The 17671-nt window shown below is 41.5% G+C and overlaps 1 protein-coding gene across 1 annotated transcript in view; it reads left to right on the top strand.

Moving 5' to 3' along the window:
* The window catches only part of LOC126117190 (E3 ubiquitin-protein ligase MARCHF3-like), a 128944-nt gene that overhangs the window by 11149 nt on the left and 100124 nt on the right, over positions 1-17671 (top strand). The gene's annotated exons all lie outside the window — the stretch shown is intronic.

The raw sequence follows: 17671 nt of genomic DNA, 5'->3' as shown, positions 1-17671 counted from the left end.
GGAAACTGAATGCATTCTTCATCTTCCTATTCATAGGTTCCCATTGAGATTGTGCAAATGAAATTAATATTAAACATAGGCAGAGGAATGAATATAAATATGCTCCATTCGACATAGAGAAGAAACCCTAACTTATCGTGCAACAAGTAGCATAGTGCAACATATAATTCATAATGATTTATAAGCACAGTTCAGAGGTAGGAAAATGATGTAGTGTGTATTAACTGTAAAAAAACTGGCAAAGTGCGAGTAGGATTCGCGCCCTGGGTGTTTCATACAAACCTAATTGTGTATAAAGACGGTTCATCCATCCGGGGATTCGAGAATCTCGACGGTTTTTGCCTATTGTCGATATGGAGCTTAACCGACCGACAGACAGATAACAAACGAGAAGATTTTTTTTCCTGTGATGTCATTAAAATTAAATTTCAGATTTTTTCATTTACTTGTGGTGTGAAACTTTGCTTATTGCCAAATTTCATGATCCTGTGTCAACGGGAAGTTTCCTGTAGGTTCTGATGAACGGGTTTTCACGTGTCAAAATATACGACGTAAATGTCATATCTTTTGAGTGAGTGAACTTAGAAGCTTAATTAGTAATTTTTGAGAACATTTCTCCTGGAGAACAGCGGTCAGGCAAAAAGTAGTTTAAAAATGGACACAGTCTCGACTGCAAAAACAGTTATTTTGATGGTAGCCGCTCTCTGTCGGTTTTTGACCATCCTCAGACTTTCATACCATGAAGGGAGGCCGTGGCGGAGAATGGTGCGGGCGTTATAAATCCACTAACGTCAGCCACCACGGTCTACCATCATGGTATGAGGGTCTGAGGATGGTAAGAATTGGTCGAAACTGATTAGCATCAAAATAACTTTTACACAACTCCAAGGGAATGTAGACAGTATATGACATTATCAGTTCCTGAGAAAGTTGGGTCTTGACAGACAGACGAACAGCTAAGTAATCCACTTCAGTATTTATCGATTGACGTACGGAATCCTAAAGACGCCGGCCGCGGTGGTCTAGTGGTTCTGGCGCTGCAGTCCGGAACCGCGGGACTGCTACGGTCGCAGGTTCGAATCCTGCCTCGGGCATGGGTGTGTGTGATGTCCTTAGGTTAGTTAGGTTTAAGTAGTTCTAAGTTCTAGGGGACTTATGACCTAAGATGTTGAGTCCCATAGTGCTCAGAGCCATTTGAACCAATCCTAAAGACGAGAATAAACCAGAGGCATGTTACTTGATTTAGCGTAGGCATTGATATTTCTGAACCAAATGTTAGGTGCAAGACGTTAATTTCATTACTTTTCCTAGTCTTAAAATATTGTGTAACAGTGTAGTGAGTAAACGATCCAACATTTTTCTCTGAACTTACAGCATTTCTTCCGAGGATGAATATCTTTAAGCATCTTAGCGTTGCTTGCCGGAAGTGAATGAAAGATCTTGTTAGCATCGTTCGGAGATGTCACTACTCAGAGATTGACTTTGGCGATAGTAACGTGACGGGAATACGCATCCTCACGTTTCTCGTTTCAAAAATGGTTCAAATGGCTCTCAGCACTATGGGACTTAACATCTGTGGTCATCAGTCCCCTAGAACTTAGAACTACTTAAACCTAACTAACCTAAGGACATCACACACATCCATGCCTGAGGCAGGATTCGAACCTGCGACCGTAGCAGTCGCGCTGTTCCGGACTGAGCGCCTAGAACCGCGAGACCACAGCGGCTTCTCGTTTCAGCTGTAGTCTTACAGTTGTACGTGGTGTTACAAAAAGGTACGGCCAAACTTTCAGGAAACATTCCTCACACACAAATAAAGAAAAGATGTTATGTGGACATGTGTCCGGAAACGCTTAATATCCATGTTAGAGCTCATTTTAGTTTCGTCAGTATGTACTGTACTTCCTCGATTCACCACCAGTTGGCCCAATTGAAGGAAGGTAATGTTGACTTCGGCGCTTGTGTTGACATGCGACTCATTGCTCTACGGTACTACCATCAAGCACATCAGTACGCCGCATCAACAGGTTAGTGTTCATCACGAACGTGGTTCTGCAGTCAGTGCAATGTTTACAAATGCGGAGTTGGCAGATGCCCATTTGATGTATGGATTAGCACGGGGCAATAGCCGTGGCGCGGTACGTTTGTATCGAGACAGATTTCGAGAACGAAGGTGTCCCGACAGGAAGACGTGCGAAGCAATTGATCGGCGACTTACGGAGCACGGAACATTCCACACTATGACTCGCGACTGGGGAAGACCTAGAACGAGGAGGACACGTGCAATGGACGAGGCAATTCTTCGTGCAGTTGACGATAACCCTAATGTCAGCGGCAGAGAAGTTCCTGCTGTACAAGGTAACGTTGACCACGTCACTGTATGGAGAGTGCTACGGGAGAACCAGTTGTTTCCTTACCATATACAGCGTGTGCAGGCACTATCAGCAGCTGATTGGCCTCCACAGGTACACTTCTGCGAATGGTTCATTTTGAACATTTCCTGTAACAAAGTGTTTGGAGTCACGCTGGTACGTTCTGTTGCTGTGTGTTTCCATTCCTTGATTAATATGATTTGAAGAGAAGTAATAAAATGAGCTCTAACATGGAAAGTAAGCGTTTCCGGACACATGTCCACATAACATATTTTCTTTCTTTGTGTGTGAGGAATGTTTCCTGAAAGTTTGGCCGTACCTTTTTGTAACACCCTGTATATTATGTAAAGTGAAATATGGGAAGAGGGAGAAAGGAAAGGAAAGGTGATAACTGATGTCAGCTGCTTCAGGACTTTGTGCGGCATCGACGGCGATGAGTGGAAATGCATGTCAGACCGGAATTCGAACCCGGGATGTCCCGCTTAATCACTGCACCACTCGGACACAGTGTGTATCGTAACTGCGCGGACTATCTGGTACGCCTCTCGGCCGACCCATATTCCCGTCCAGCGCCACCTATCTGCAGTCCTGTCCATGTCGTCCACACTCACTACTCAGTTTCCTGCAGCAGGGCTGACGTAATCGTGCCTCCGCACTGAATGTGGCGGATTCATTGCCAACCGTTGCATATCAATATATATGAATGAGTGGTATCTTACTTGGAATCCACAGATATGATACATATTATGTAAATTGGAGGAGGACATCTTACGGTGTTTGAAAATGGTGTCCCTTGACCGCTGTTTTGACTCTTGGAAATAGAAGAAAGTCGCATGTAGCGATATCTGGTGAATAATGTGGCTGTGGTAGTACTGAAATTTGGTTTGAGGTTAAAAATTGCTGTACTGACAGAGCAGTATGGGATGGCGCATTATAGTGATGCAGAATCCAATTATCATCAACGTTGGCACGGACACGGAGAACTCTTTTACGAAGTCTTTCTAAAATTTCTTTGTAGTAATATTGGTTAACTGTTTGTCCAGGAGGCACCCACTCTCTTTGAACAATTCCCTTGGAATCAAAGAAGCGCACAAGCATGTATTTCACTTTTGATTTTGACATGCGAGATTTTTTGTCTGGGTGATCCCTTTGAGCACCACTGCGAACTTACGCGTTTTGTCTTTGGATCGTACTGAAAAAAAAAAACTTTTATCACCAGTGATAACACGTCTCAACAATTCTGGATTGATTTCCGTTTGCTCTAACAGATCGGCTGCCACATTTTTCCGTCTTTCTCGCTGTTGTGGTGTGAGATTTCTGGGGACCATTTTTGCACAAATCTTTCTCATACCAAGATTTTCAGTTATTATTAGACGAACCGTTTCTCAATTGACATCCAGCTCTTCTGCAATTATTTTCACGGATCAAATCGTACGAGTTCACGCACCCTGGCCAAGCTGAGATCCGTCCGTGAGGTTGACGGTTGTCCACTGCGGTCTTCATCTTCAGCATTCGTTCTGCCTTAGCTAAACATTTTATGCCATCGAAAAACTTGAGCTCTTGACATAACCTCCTGTCCAAAAGCCTTCTGAAGCTTACCGTAAGTTGTCGTCGCGTTTTCACCCAATTTAACGCATAAAGAAATGGCATATCGTTGTGCAATATTATGCAACTCCATTTCTGTGACGAGAGACACAAACACGTGTTAACTTACTACAGCACAACTCACGACTGAGAAGTTGCATTGATGTGCCACTTGGACTAGAAGCAACTGATAGATCAAGGTCAAAGATATTGTGCCTATGCAAGCCTGCAGGGTTGCCACATCTTTCAAAGAAAATAAGTCTCATTACTTTACTGTCGCACCTCGTATGAGGACAGGCACGCAGGTAACGGATGTCCTCAAGAACGGCTCCTTAATGACACCAAGCTGTGTCCGTAATTCTGGAAGTGACCGATTGGATAACTCCCTCAATATCCTCTCATGTCATACATCTTACTTCCAGCTTCCACGATGGACCAACCCTGGGAAAGTGAAGCGTATACTCTTGAGGAAAAAGACTGTTCACAACAGAGGCCGGAAATTTTCAAAGCTAAACATTTTAAGCTGAAGAATAAAACGAAATTACGGAACATTCAACCAACTGCAATTTCCCTTACATCATTCTCAGATATATTAATATAGTTCGAAAGAACCGACCGTTACAGTACACAACATCGTGTCAAGTTACGACGGATAGTGAAAGTACAGTAAGAAATGCTACTAAGGCAGAGAGAGAAATTAATTCTTCCTTGTTGCTGGTTGACAATGACCTGTTTCATTGCTAGAAGAAGGCCTATTAGTTTAAGCAAAACAGGTCAGTGGATTACTGGAAGAGATCGCCGATGATTGGCGGAAGATTGGAACAACTCGTGGCAATAATCTGGATAATGTGATCACTGTGACTTGCGACAATGTCTTACTGTACTGCGGATAGGCAGAAACTGATACACGTCCACTTATTGTTCAGTATGCATACGTTTCCATTTCGCTGTGTTTAAATCACTTTATTAAAATTCCTTATTATTTTGTAGTCTTTAGACCTGAATTTATTAAGTTAAGTACTTTATTTCTAAGTTATATGCAATTCAGCATCGTTTTTTCTTCATATGTTTTCACAACTCACAGGGTGCTCAAGTTAGTAGGCATGCGTGCTCTCTTTTCTTCTGCTGAAGTTGTTACATCTCCACCACCGTAGACACAAATCAGCACAGCACTCAAAATCCGTACTCCTTTTCTGTCATACATGGCAAAAAATAATTTGCACTTATTCAGTTGTACGCAGATGTAGCTTCAAAATCGTTATTACGGTATTTCGATAGAACTGAGAATCTCCAGGTCAACAGAATTAAAACATTAAATTTCAATGTAGACTGTACCAGAACCTGAAGTAACCTTGATGTGAGATAGAAATTATTTCTAAGAAGCCCCCTGTTAAGAGCATTCTCAATAAACGGTATCGCGAGACAGGAGGGTAGCCGAAGATAGAAATGAAAAATGAGTTTTCGGCTATTTTAAAACAACGAAAAATCACAGAAACACTACTGTTGTTTGATGAGCGCATTTGTTGCAACACGTGGTAGTAAATGGGTACTATGCTAGTGGCAGGCTTCCAGTTCTCACCCAAGCTGGAATCTTATATGCCTTCAACGTTGTTTCAGGGGCGCCTCTGTCACATACGTATTAGTGTCCCCTAAGAGTACAGTATATTGGTGCTGTTTAATGACACAGCACACTGAGTGTTATTTACAGAGGATTCTATTGATCCGGTGTTGGAGATCGAAAAATCCTGCGATCTTGAGATTTGTGTATTAATGACCATGCGGACAATATTGATAGTAATCTCAGACTTTTTGCAGATGATGCAGTTATCTGTACTGTATGAAAGAAGCTTCAGAAATATTCAGTCAGATGTTACTAAGATTTCAAAGTGGTGCAAAGATTGGCAGGTTGCTTAATGTTCATAAATGTACAATTGTGCGCTACGCGAAACGAGAAATAATACCAGTGAGTCATAGTTGGAAACCTTTAGCTCATACAAATACCTCGGTGTAGCATTCTGTAGGGATAAGAAATGGAACAAAGACATAGGTTCAGTCATAGGTTAAGTACGTGGTAGACTTCAGTTTGTTGGTAGAATACTAGGGAAATGGCCGGCCAGAGTGGCCGAGAGGTTCTAGGCACTACAGTCTGGAACCGCGCACCCGCTACGGTCGCAGGTTCGATTCCTGCCTCGGGCACGGATGTGTGTGATGTCTTTAGGTTAGTTAGGTTTAAGTAGTTCTAAGTTGTAGGGGACTGATGACCTCAGAAGTTAAGTCCCATAGTGCTCAGAGCCATTTGAACCATTTTGAACTAGGGAAATGCAATCAGTCTACAAAGGAGATTGCTTACGGATCACTCGTGCGACTCATCCGCGAACATTGCTCAATTGTGTCGCATCCACATCAAACAGGACCAACAAGGTGTATTGTTTATATACAGAGAAGGGCACCACGAATGGTCATAAGTTTGTTTAATCCGTGGGAGAGTACCACAGAACTGGTAAAGAAAATGAACTGACAGACTGTTGAAGAGACGTAAACTATCCTGAGAAAGCCTTGTTACAGAGTTTGAAGAACCGGCTTTAAATTACGGCTGTAGTAATATACTACAACCCCCTACGTATCGCAGCCGTAGGGACTGTGTGGTTAAGATTAGATTAATTATAGCACGTACGGAGATATTTAAACAATCATTCTTCCCGCGCTCCATACATTGGGACTTACCCTGTGCCATACTCATCTCCTGGTTTGCAGAGTACAGTTGTAGGTGGAGATGTACATTTACGTCACAGAAAAACACACGGTCACAAGTAGACGGAAAAAAACTGCAAAAATTACGATGAAGTTACGTAAACCAACATGAAAATTTATGATTTTCACATCGATCGCTTCTGTGTTTCTTTTGAATCAAAATTATTCAGAGCTTAAGCTATACATTTCTACTCCAACTTAATAAAGGAAATATTTTATTTTGGGAACTTCGAAGTTTGGAAACACCTAAAACAGATATTTAATTTACTCCTGTCCCCTTTGCTGTCACCACCCTTGCCTTATTTCATCTGTATACCTTCTAAAAAATCAAGCTACCAGATTTTTCACACATATTCACAACGGCTGTTGACCAGTGCACTTAGTCCATTATTTTTGTGGCTCGTAGATCCCATCAAGGAAATGCTCAAATCGGCTATTTGCAAAATACGAAACTATGATTAATACAACTTCCTCATTGGACTGAGAACGTATTTAGGTTGACAGTATGGCTGTTCCAACAGCTCGTATTCGATATCCCATGTTTTCCCACTGCCAAAGCACGACTGCGGGTAATTTCACTGTCGTGTTCAAAGATGATGATTTCGTTTCGCTTTTCAGTAATGGCCTCTTTGTCCATAAAGCTTCGGTAAAACTCGCTAGTCACTATTTTACCATTTAAAAGTTCATAAACAACAAGAATAATTTTTTCAATCCAGAAAATAGACTTCACGTCTTCTGCTTCACAGCCACTGGCCCTCACTCACTGTTTTGTTGTAATTTCGTTTCTCATGCTTGTTTCCATGTCTCTTCCACGGTAACAAATCGGGAGATAAAAGCAGTTGGATTTTTTGTGTTACGATCAAAATTTAATTAGAAATTCTTTTTCTCCATTGCTTTGAATCAGTAGTATTAATAAGAAACCACCACAGTTGTACTGAGATACATTTATTCTGTCATGACTGGTTTTGTCCGACAGGGAATCATAAGGTTACTGCCAACAGTCTCCGTTACAAATCCCCGCAGAGTTGTGCCAGTATCATAACTTAAGAAGCCTAATTACCCTACGCAACATTAAGGGCTAATTCTGTACAATGACGACTATATAAAGTCTAGTGTACACAGTATGCCAAGCTGCTAGCACTTACTTTTCACCTTGCTTGTGTCAGGTGTTCGATGATTGTGATGTTCCAGAACTTGCCTTTGAGGTTACGTAAGATAACTAGGCTTCTTGAGGGGAAACTCCACCCTAAAGCATCATTTTTTTTAAAAATTCAGTGACTATTTCACATCTTTGGTGTGTTTATTCTTAGATCCGAAAACAATTTCGCTCTGTTCGAATTAAAGGTATTTGTGAGACATATGTGGAACAAGGACTATTCGAGAAACTGTGGCACACTGACGGCTGCCATTGTAGTCAAGATATTTTCTGTCCACCAGAGACTTTCATCTGGTTCACTACTGGCAAAATATATTGACAGGAAGACACAAATTAGAAATCAAACTTTGTATAGTGTCATTTGGTCTTTATCAAGAGATTAACGATGGATCAAGCAGTCGACAAGATGCTGCCTTGAGCAGGAAAATTCAAGAAAAAGGCTACCCTTGTCTTCAAATTAACAACGAGAAGAAGCAGCAGAGGAGTGGAAGGGAAAACTTGTAGTGATGGTGAATTTTAATGGTTGTATGTCTCGTTCTAGCATTCATTTTGTAATAAAATTTTGAAGTCTGTTTTCCCATAAGTTTCTTTTTTTCTAAGTTCAGTGACAACCTTTTTGTTCGAAATACTAACCAATCTCAATGAAATTTTTGCAGGAAGTGATCTTGCGGTATATGCACACTTCTCTGCACTAACATTATTGGAAATGAAGTTTATTTTATTATCACATTTGTGTACCGGTAGTTAAAGGAAAATTAAGTTTGAAATATGAAAAAAATACTGAAAGTAAATTAATACCATATCTCTTAAAATAAATGCATAGAACTCTTGAACAGTGTCTTGCGAATGTACCTAGTACCATAATTTGTTTTTCTAAAGTATCATTAAAATAATATCAAAAATTCGAAACTCAGAAGCTAATCAAGGTCTCAGCTTAAAATCTTCGGTATTGCTACATCTTTTCGTGATAGATATGACTTCAAAATTCCACTGAAATCGGAAAAGTAGAACAAAAGTTAAATTTTGGGGGTCTAGTCGCCCTGTAAGTCCTGATGCTGAAACAGTATGACGAGAATCATATGTTTCGAGAAAAATTTAATTATATCAGATCTATATATCACCTATGCATGAGGTACAGGCAAGATTTCCCTATTACGTTCAACGCTGGGTACGATCTAGTGACGATCTAAGAAGGGGAAAATAAGCTGAAGATGTGAATTGAGATTTGTGTTTGGGAGGGCATTGGACTAGGGTAGTCCGTGTAGCTATGTTAGCTACAATGCTGTGGTGGTGTAACGGCTAGCACTCCTGCCTAGTAAACAAGAAGACCTCGCTTCAAGGCCTGGTCATGTCACAAAATTTAATTCATCATTATTGTAGATGGTGACAAAACTTGTAGAGCTGGGTTATGAAGACTGTTGGCAGTGAGATGATGATATTCTGTCCAACGAAAGCAGTAGTTACATAATAAATGTGTATCACTACAGCTGTGGTGGTTTGTTATCAATAGTAACAAGAATTAGCTGTTGAGCTGAAAATTGACAAAGATTATTTGATCATTGTCAGTACCCAACAAATCTAGCACCCACTTCTCATAAACTTCTATCATGGTCATTATTCATGTAAACTGTTCACGCAGAGTTTTTTCTGATATGCTTAATGTATTCAGCTGTTTTATACGTCGTTATTCGTCGAGTTTCCATCGCTATATTCCGTATCTTGATCATAAACGCGTTCATTTGTGGCTATAGTTTGGGTTGTCCTACACTTCTATCATCTTCAAGAGGAGTGTGACTACTACTGAATGAAGCTGTAATTTCCTTACGTGCGGCTCTACGCAACCCCGAAGATTGATTTGAATACCGCAGCGATGTACGAGGAATGCTCCTGTTGGTCGTGGTATACCTTATCGTCCTCTGACATTTGAACGACTAACCCTGCCAGTTATAGGCAGACCTACATTTTAACGTGGACCCCATACGACTTCACCACTCGCCGTTTCTCTCATTACCGTATAATCCCGCAAAGGTAATGAAGCGATAAATGATCGACTGGGGATCAACCGAAGATCTTTGAATTTGTAGTCTGGATTTATTCACCAAGCTACCGACATACATTTTAACTGCTCTCAGTGAAGGAGCAGACGTCTCATGAACCGTCACGAAATTTTGAGTAATTTCGTTGGCAACAGAGCGACCTAACTGAGAGTATGATGATGGAACGGTCTTCCAGAATGTCCATTTAGATGAACAACGCGCGTATACGATTGAATTAAAAAGACATGTAAACAAAACTGTTTTATACAGGGTGTTCGGAAATTCCCGTTACAAACTTCTAGGACTTGTACAGGGGAGTGAGTACATATTCTTTTGAGTAGGATCCCATGGGCCTCCACTTGTGTTTGAGGAACTGAATTAGGCATGACGCAGTACAATTATTAGGTAACAGTTCGAAAGGAAATGTAACGAAACAGAAAAGAACACAGCATACTGTACGTACAAAACAATACCGACGCTTAACAACAGCGACTCAATGTGGCGACTACCAACGTTGTTACAGACATTATACGTACGCAGCACGTTCTGATACACACTTTACATTCCACCCGGTGTCTCTTCAGTTTCTAGTGCAGCGGCCAGAAACTGTGCCAGCAGATCTTCCTCAGCCCCTATATGAGTCTCGTAAAAGGAACTTTGCATACGACGTAGTACCCGAGCAAGCAACTCTGAGATTTTTTTCTTTCCCTCAGCAGAATGGACGCGTTACACATCTAAACTGAAACCATCGCAGAACAGAAATAGAATGTTTAGGGACATCGGTTCCTAGTCAAAATATTATATACTCAATCCCTCCTACAAATCCTAGGAGTTTGTAACGGGAATTTCCAAACATCATGTAGATCACCTGCTTCACTACTATGTGCGCAGCATAGCTACGCAATTTGTGCGAGGGATAGTGGTGACGAAATTACGCGATCGGCGCCTCGGACACGGATTGCTGAGGGTGGGAGGACGGGTGTAGTAGAACAAATTCCCGCTTTCTTATGGGAGGGCAACCAGCAGGCTGGTATCTACAGTGCATCCACTATGCCTGCTGCAGTGTTATTTGCTATGGTGCGCTTTATTGATTACAATCTAAAGATCGACTTCCACCAACTCCTCTATTCTTGGAAAGGTGCCAAATTGTATTGTACATATAGTACATAATTGCACGATTTGTATGATTGTAATAAAAAGAAAATGTAATTAATAAAGACAGCTCCTCTTTGCCACGCTGAGGGCTTTCCTAGTTGTCCTGCGACAAGTTCCTACTGCACCAGTTTTAAATACTGCCTGTTTCTGCATTGACCGTCAGCTGCTTTGCAGACAAAGCTGTCTGTGCCTCACGACACTAGAAGTGGACGACGCGGTCCGCGTAATGGCAGACTTGTCACCTTTGACACGTGCAGCACAAGTGGTGCCGGCGTTGTTCCGTTTTTAACGACTCCACCGCCTGTTCACCCACTAGGCAGGAACTCGGGAGGGCCTGTCCCCCGTCCCTCACCCCCTCCCCCTCCACACAAAGCCGTAACCCGATTTTGCGGCTCCGCTGGCAGTTACGGCCGAAAGAAAGGTCGCGCTATCGACCCACGGAGGCGCCCAAATTCCATCGAAGCTGGCGACTGTGTCTAGTCGTCGCTACTATTACTACAACTGTAAATCACAGAGCGCACGTAGATATTCCGCAGTTGACGGTATGCATTCAATATTTGGAGGCAAATCGTGTAAGTAGCCTTTTGCCCTCTCTGCTGCTCGTGCAGCATAGTAAGTGGAAAACAGAGTGCTCATTATGAAAACAGAGGCTGATGGTTTATGAAAACATTGTTGAAGAAGCCTTGTCAGTCTTAGACTACTTTTGGTCGTTTACTGCTGAGCACTTACAAAGGAATTATTAGAAGACACTCGTACGCCTATAGCACGCGTGTGACTGTTAAGTGTGTGGCAGCAGATATACTTTATTTTGATATAGGTGAAAGTGGCTGCCCGTTCCAAACTTGTGCGTGGTATTCCAATAACACATTGCCTGAAAGACAACGTCGAATTTGATCCGATGAGGCATATGCCCCCTGGGACATAGTAGACGTACTGATAACGCTTTCAACACCGTCCGCCAGCAGATAGCGTAGTAGCATTGCTACCAGAGAGCCATATTTGTCTACCCTTTAGCAGAGAAAACTGACGGTCAGAAGGCTCAGTGTGGTGCAAACGTATGAAGCTTGCAGGCAACCATGCCACATTCGTGCTTACTTCAGCGAACTGAGGAGTTTTAAAGGGGTCAAACTGTGGCTTTCTAAGTCGCTGGATGGATCTTCCACGGAATTACCACACAAGCTAGACGTGCTGCGTCAGTCGTGAAACGAAGCTGGTGTCAGTGGTCATGTGAATATTCTCACACTTTTAGACGAGGCCCTAGACGTCCAAGCAGCAGAGACGACCGCCAGAATCATCGTATTGGAAGGGCAGCAGTGGCGGATCTTACATCACAAGTAAGAGGGTTTGTGAGCCCATATGAGCGAACACGAACTGTTGTGAAGCGGTTATTAGCAGTGGGACTACGAACAACCATATCAATCTTCCACTAACGGCACAGCATCGATGTGCACGGCTCGACTGGTGCCGTCAGAGGATCACTTGGAGGATGCAATGGCGCTCCGTGACCTTCAGCGATGAAAGCAGGTTCTGCCTGCACTCAAGGGATGGTCGCCTGTGCGTACGATGTAGAGCCGGCAAGAACTGTCTCGTAGAATGTGTTTCTCCACCGCAGGCCTTGTGGTCTGGGCTACGACAAGCCCCAACTCTCGGTACATGCAGAATGTTGGACCAGTTCTTTTTCTGTTCTTGCAACAGGCACGTGATGTGTTCTTCAAATAGGATCATGCTCGCTCACACCCTAGCCATGAAACTCAATGTGCTTCGCAAGACGTGAAGCAACTTTCCTGGCCAACACGTTCTCCAGACTGGTCTCCAATCGAACACATGTGGGATGAGAAGTGACCTGTGCGACTCGTTAACCAATAACTCTTACAGAAGTACGTGAACAGGTCGAGCAGGCGTGGCCTAATGTATCCCAGCACATTTGTACGATCGACTGAATGCCAGAGTCAGCCCCTGCATTGCAACCTGTGGAGGCTACACCACGTACTAATATTCGTGTTTCGTCATGGGTCGATACCTGGTTCATCAGAAGCGCTTGTGCTATTGGTCAGTAAATGTAATCATTTCATTTACTTAACATGCACTGTTGCAACAATAAATCCTGATTGAACTGGAAACCTCTATAACACACTGAGTAACACGTTGTCTTCATTTGGATTCCAGGATTCATTTCCTTATTAATACTGACCTTTATGCGCGAAACACTCAGTGGAAATGGCAATAATAAAGAAATGATATTACTTCTTTAGGAATCATGTCCATATCGAAACTGGAATTATGCGTCCTGTCACGTCAAGCTCAATTTGATAAAGTTTACGTAACTGCTTGAAACATAGTACGTATAAATGTCTACCGTTATAAATTGGAATCGAAGAAGAAGTCCTTAAACACATCACTTCAACAATTCTAGATAAATCTAATGTGTGAGAGACACTGATGACTAATCATATTACTGTGACAAGTGTTTGAGAAAACAATAAAACTTCAGACCCGATATTTTCTCGCTCGTTTTTGGGACTCAGTCTAAGAGAGATATGCCACAGCAATAAATATAGGTCAAACATCATTCCAGGTCTTTTACTCTGCCTCCAGGACAATATAGCGACGATCTTTCACGTACCATCTTCTGTATACCACTCGCTTTAAATGCGAAGAATTTCCTGAATGCTGACTTTCTCGTCCGCACAACTGCAGTTTCTTAATTTATGAGTTTTATAAAGCATCTTGCATCATTGTAAATATTGTAATTAACGTGAAAAATAATGGGAAATTGACAGTAGTTGAATTCCTATAAATCTAAAAAAAGATTAGAAAATTGTGAAGGTCATGATTCTACTGACGAGTAACAATCATTCACTTGGGTAAGTAATGTACCTGAATTTCAGAATATCTACGTAAAGATCTTTTATACAACAGCGTGACGTTACTGTCACAAATCGCTGTGCAATTTTAATTCGTTTTCTACAGTTAATTTGTGGTAATTTTAGTGATATAATGGAACTGTGTACATTGAGAGATAGCTTTACACCTTCCACGCTTGGATTGTCGCCGGAAATGTCTCTGTGGTCTCTTCGGTCCAGCAGGGAAGTAAGAGGCAATCAGCAGCAGGCTCCCGTCTGAGAGGTGTATCGGCGAAAGGCAGCCTGTCAGTTTCCTTAGCTGAAGGGCATCTCCGTTGGGGGTACAGGAAATTTTCGTGGAAGTCACGTAGCGATCGCCTCCGTGGCTTCTGATAGCCTGTCTGGCACCAACAGCCCATGTGGTCGTGAATTGCACAGCCGCCCTGCAGTTCCCAGAGAATAATTGATTACGCTATTTTTACCTCACCGCGTGAACGTCAAAGATCAAGACACCGTGGCACCATTCGACCTGCATCGGAGACTCACAGGCTTCCGGTCTAAAAAATTGTTTTAGTCAACAGAATGGCGTCGCTCCGGACAACGCTCTAGGCATGTAAGGCTGACCAATCGTGAAGACACTGCTTCGGACGAGTACCAACATTATTTTTGTAAATGTACATCTTGTACGCAAAATGGGGAAGTCACATGTGCTTTTCCCTGCTTTTCCATTAATTTACCAGCAATTCTCATCTGCCAGATTGGCAACAGCATACTGTCGTCTCCTTCAGATAGAATTCTTTAGAATGGGGAGTTGGGAAGGAGCAGGGAAGTAAGAGGCAATCAGCAGCAGGCTCCCGTCTGAGAGGTATATACAAAGACTTGGCATGCTAACTCCACCTTTTACATTCGTGCATAAGACTTCTTTTTATGGAGGGACTTCATCCACCTTTTTTCTATTCCATACAGTGCTACGGCTCCTAAACATGAAACAGTTGCATTTGTTACAACGTATGTATCCATACCATTACTGACATTTACGAGTAGCATACACAATTAACGTAGAGCAATGTTTTTGAGGCATTTAGATTTTCTTCTAACGAATGGTAAGAAATACATAGAATCTTTTTACACGGGTGAAAGGAATGTACGATTTATACAAGATACACACCTTTAACATATTATTTCATAAGGTATTATCTACAGAATGCTTTCATTATATAGAAATGTCACTTCCAAATTTAATCAGTTCATTTACTTTGCCTTATAGGAAGCATTTAATTCTTGTGTTTGTCTGAATTTTAGAAAAACTAATACAAGGTATTATTTCCTGTTTGAGACACATCTCAGTAAAATTGGTACTTTGCAGCTGGCAAGTTTTTTGTCTAATAAAATTTTAAGCATTCTAAGGAAAATCAAACATTATGAAACACACTATTTACAGTTAAAAGTACAAAAAGCTTTGCTGCCCCATCCAATTCAAGCAGTCCATAGCAATAACTTTCTTTTGCAAGCCATATGTACTTACTTGCTAGCAGAACAACTTCATACCTACTGTTAACTATGGTAGTCCATTATTCAGGGCCGGCAGGGGTGGCCGAGCGGTTCTAGCGCCTACGGTCGCAGGTTCGAATCCTGCCTCGGGCATGGATGTGTGTGATGTCCTTAGGTTAGTTAGGTTTAAGTAGCTCTAAATTCTAGGGGACTGATGACCTCAGAAGTTAAGTCCCATAGTGCTCAGAGCATTTGAACCATTCTGAACCGTTATTCAGTCTCTGTTTGTTTAGACACTTCCGTCATCAGACCGCAGATTATTATTCAGTTCAGTGTTAATAGTAATCTGTTTCCTTTGTCACTGTTCCATTCAGTTTTATAGAACGTCTTTTTGTTAACATTCAGAGATAATTTTTTGGTAATCTGATACTTAAGTTACTTATTAGCATAGTTATAACAGTAATTAATCATAAAAACACAAAACTCAGTCACAAAGACAATATTTACAAGAACAGACATTTTTAATATAGTACACGTCATTTTGTCCACATTCTTAAACAAGTCACCCGTACTGCGAACACCTAATGGTTTTTTGAATTTTGGATACGCTAGATAGTACGCGTTTCTGTGAATAATTCCTTATACTTCAAACGGGCCATAGTATACCTGCTTAGATTTCTAAATAAACCTCTCCCACATCCTCTAATTAAAGTGGCTGTGTTACGTAACTTAATTTTTATTTTGCCATCTTGTTCTTTACTGACCTTATTTTTCCACAAGTCTTAGAGGCATTGGTTTTGGGATTTTACAATCTTTCGCGACCTTAATCCATTGTTGAAAGTATGTGGTATCGCCCAGAGGATATTTCTTTTTCGGTTCTGTATTTATTTCCGGTTTCTGTATTGAATTTTTTTCATTTTTGGTGTATTACAGTCTTCAGTCATGAGTTCATCTACTCCGACTGTCTCATCATATTCTGCATCAGACATGTATTCTAAATCGGTCCACGTATCACGGCAAAATTTTCATCAGAGCCTTCTTTTCCATTAGCTCTAGTTATATCTTCTTTTACTTTGTACTTTGTATAATTATCATGCACTTCGAGAACTCATTGTCTGTATCAAACTCATTTTGTTTATGTACAACAGTTTACTCTGTTGGATTTTCACTCCTTATGAGAACAACGTCCACAATACTAAGAATTGGAGCTTCTTCCATTATTCGTCTTTTTGCTACCTTACTCGTTTTTCTATAGCTAATTCTCTTTTCATTGGCAAATTCGCGCATTTTGCATGGCGAATTTTACATTCTTACCTATCACTGTCTGATCATCAGCTACATGTGCACTCTGCGCTGCGCTATTTGTCGCTTTGACATTCTCCTTGTTATTGATAAAACCATTCTTTTGACGCCCTCCTTCCTTCCTTCAGCTTTATTTATGATTCTGATCGTATAATCCCTTTTTAAATCTTCCCATTCACGATGCTATAATCCTTTATATAGAACATCGATCTGTTCACACCAATGAGTTATTCCTCATAATAAATTTTTACAGGAATACTTTACTTCTGGAAAAACGACATTTTGTCAGTACAGTGAGTGAATGATTATTTTGTAAAAAAATTTTGTTAATTTACAGACGTAATCACATTCTTATGACGTAGTCATAACCGGTTTCGGCCATCCAGTGACCATCTTCAGATTCTAAAGGCGGCATACACTGAACACAGGTTCATGCGTTGTCAAACTAGTACTTCACTTCGTTATCATGCGAACTGTTGTTAGCATATCTTTCCTTGCCTACGGACGCATTCGCATTTTCATCTGTTGCGATATCGTTAGCTAGTGGAGAGCATGCAGTGCTGCTGTGACGTCGCTACTCGGTCTAGATGACGCGGCTATGTTGTTCACGTGGTTAGCTGATCGTTCTGCTTTACCTGTTGCTAACGGGAGCTCGTACCCCTAGCTCGTACTTGTCTTATCGCCGACTGCCGTGATTCATCTTCGTGCACAGCTGTAGTTACATTGGCCACGCCTTACAGCCCTTCACAGTTGCTCTTTCGTGCTCTGGTTTTATAGCGTTTACTCAGATACTGCTTGCTATGTGTTTGCTGTGAAAACCATTCTGCCTTGGGTTGACCTGCTACATACAGGTCCTTAGTTTTACTCATCTTTATTGTCATTGCCCGTCCGCGGTACAAAACCTCTATCATGTGTGATGAAACTAAATTATCCTCTACCTCTTCCTCTTCGCATCAAATTGACGCGATATCTTCCATTATT

This window comes from Schistocerca cancellata, chromosome 1 (genome assembly GCF_023864275.1).
Source record: "Schistocerca cancellata isolate TAMUIC-IGC-003103 chromosome 1, iqSchCanc2.1, whole genome shotgun sequence".
Taxonomy (NCBI): domain Eukaryota; kingdom Metazoa; phylum Arthropoda; class Insecta; order Orthoptera; family Acrididae; genus Schistocerca; species Schistocerca cancellata.
The sequence above is the reverse complement of the archived record's forward strand: the minus strand, read 5'-3'. Positions and strand labels throughout refer to the sequence as shown.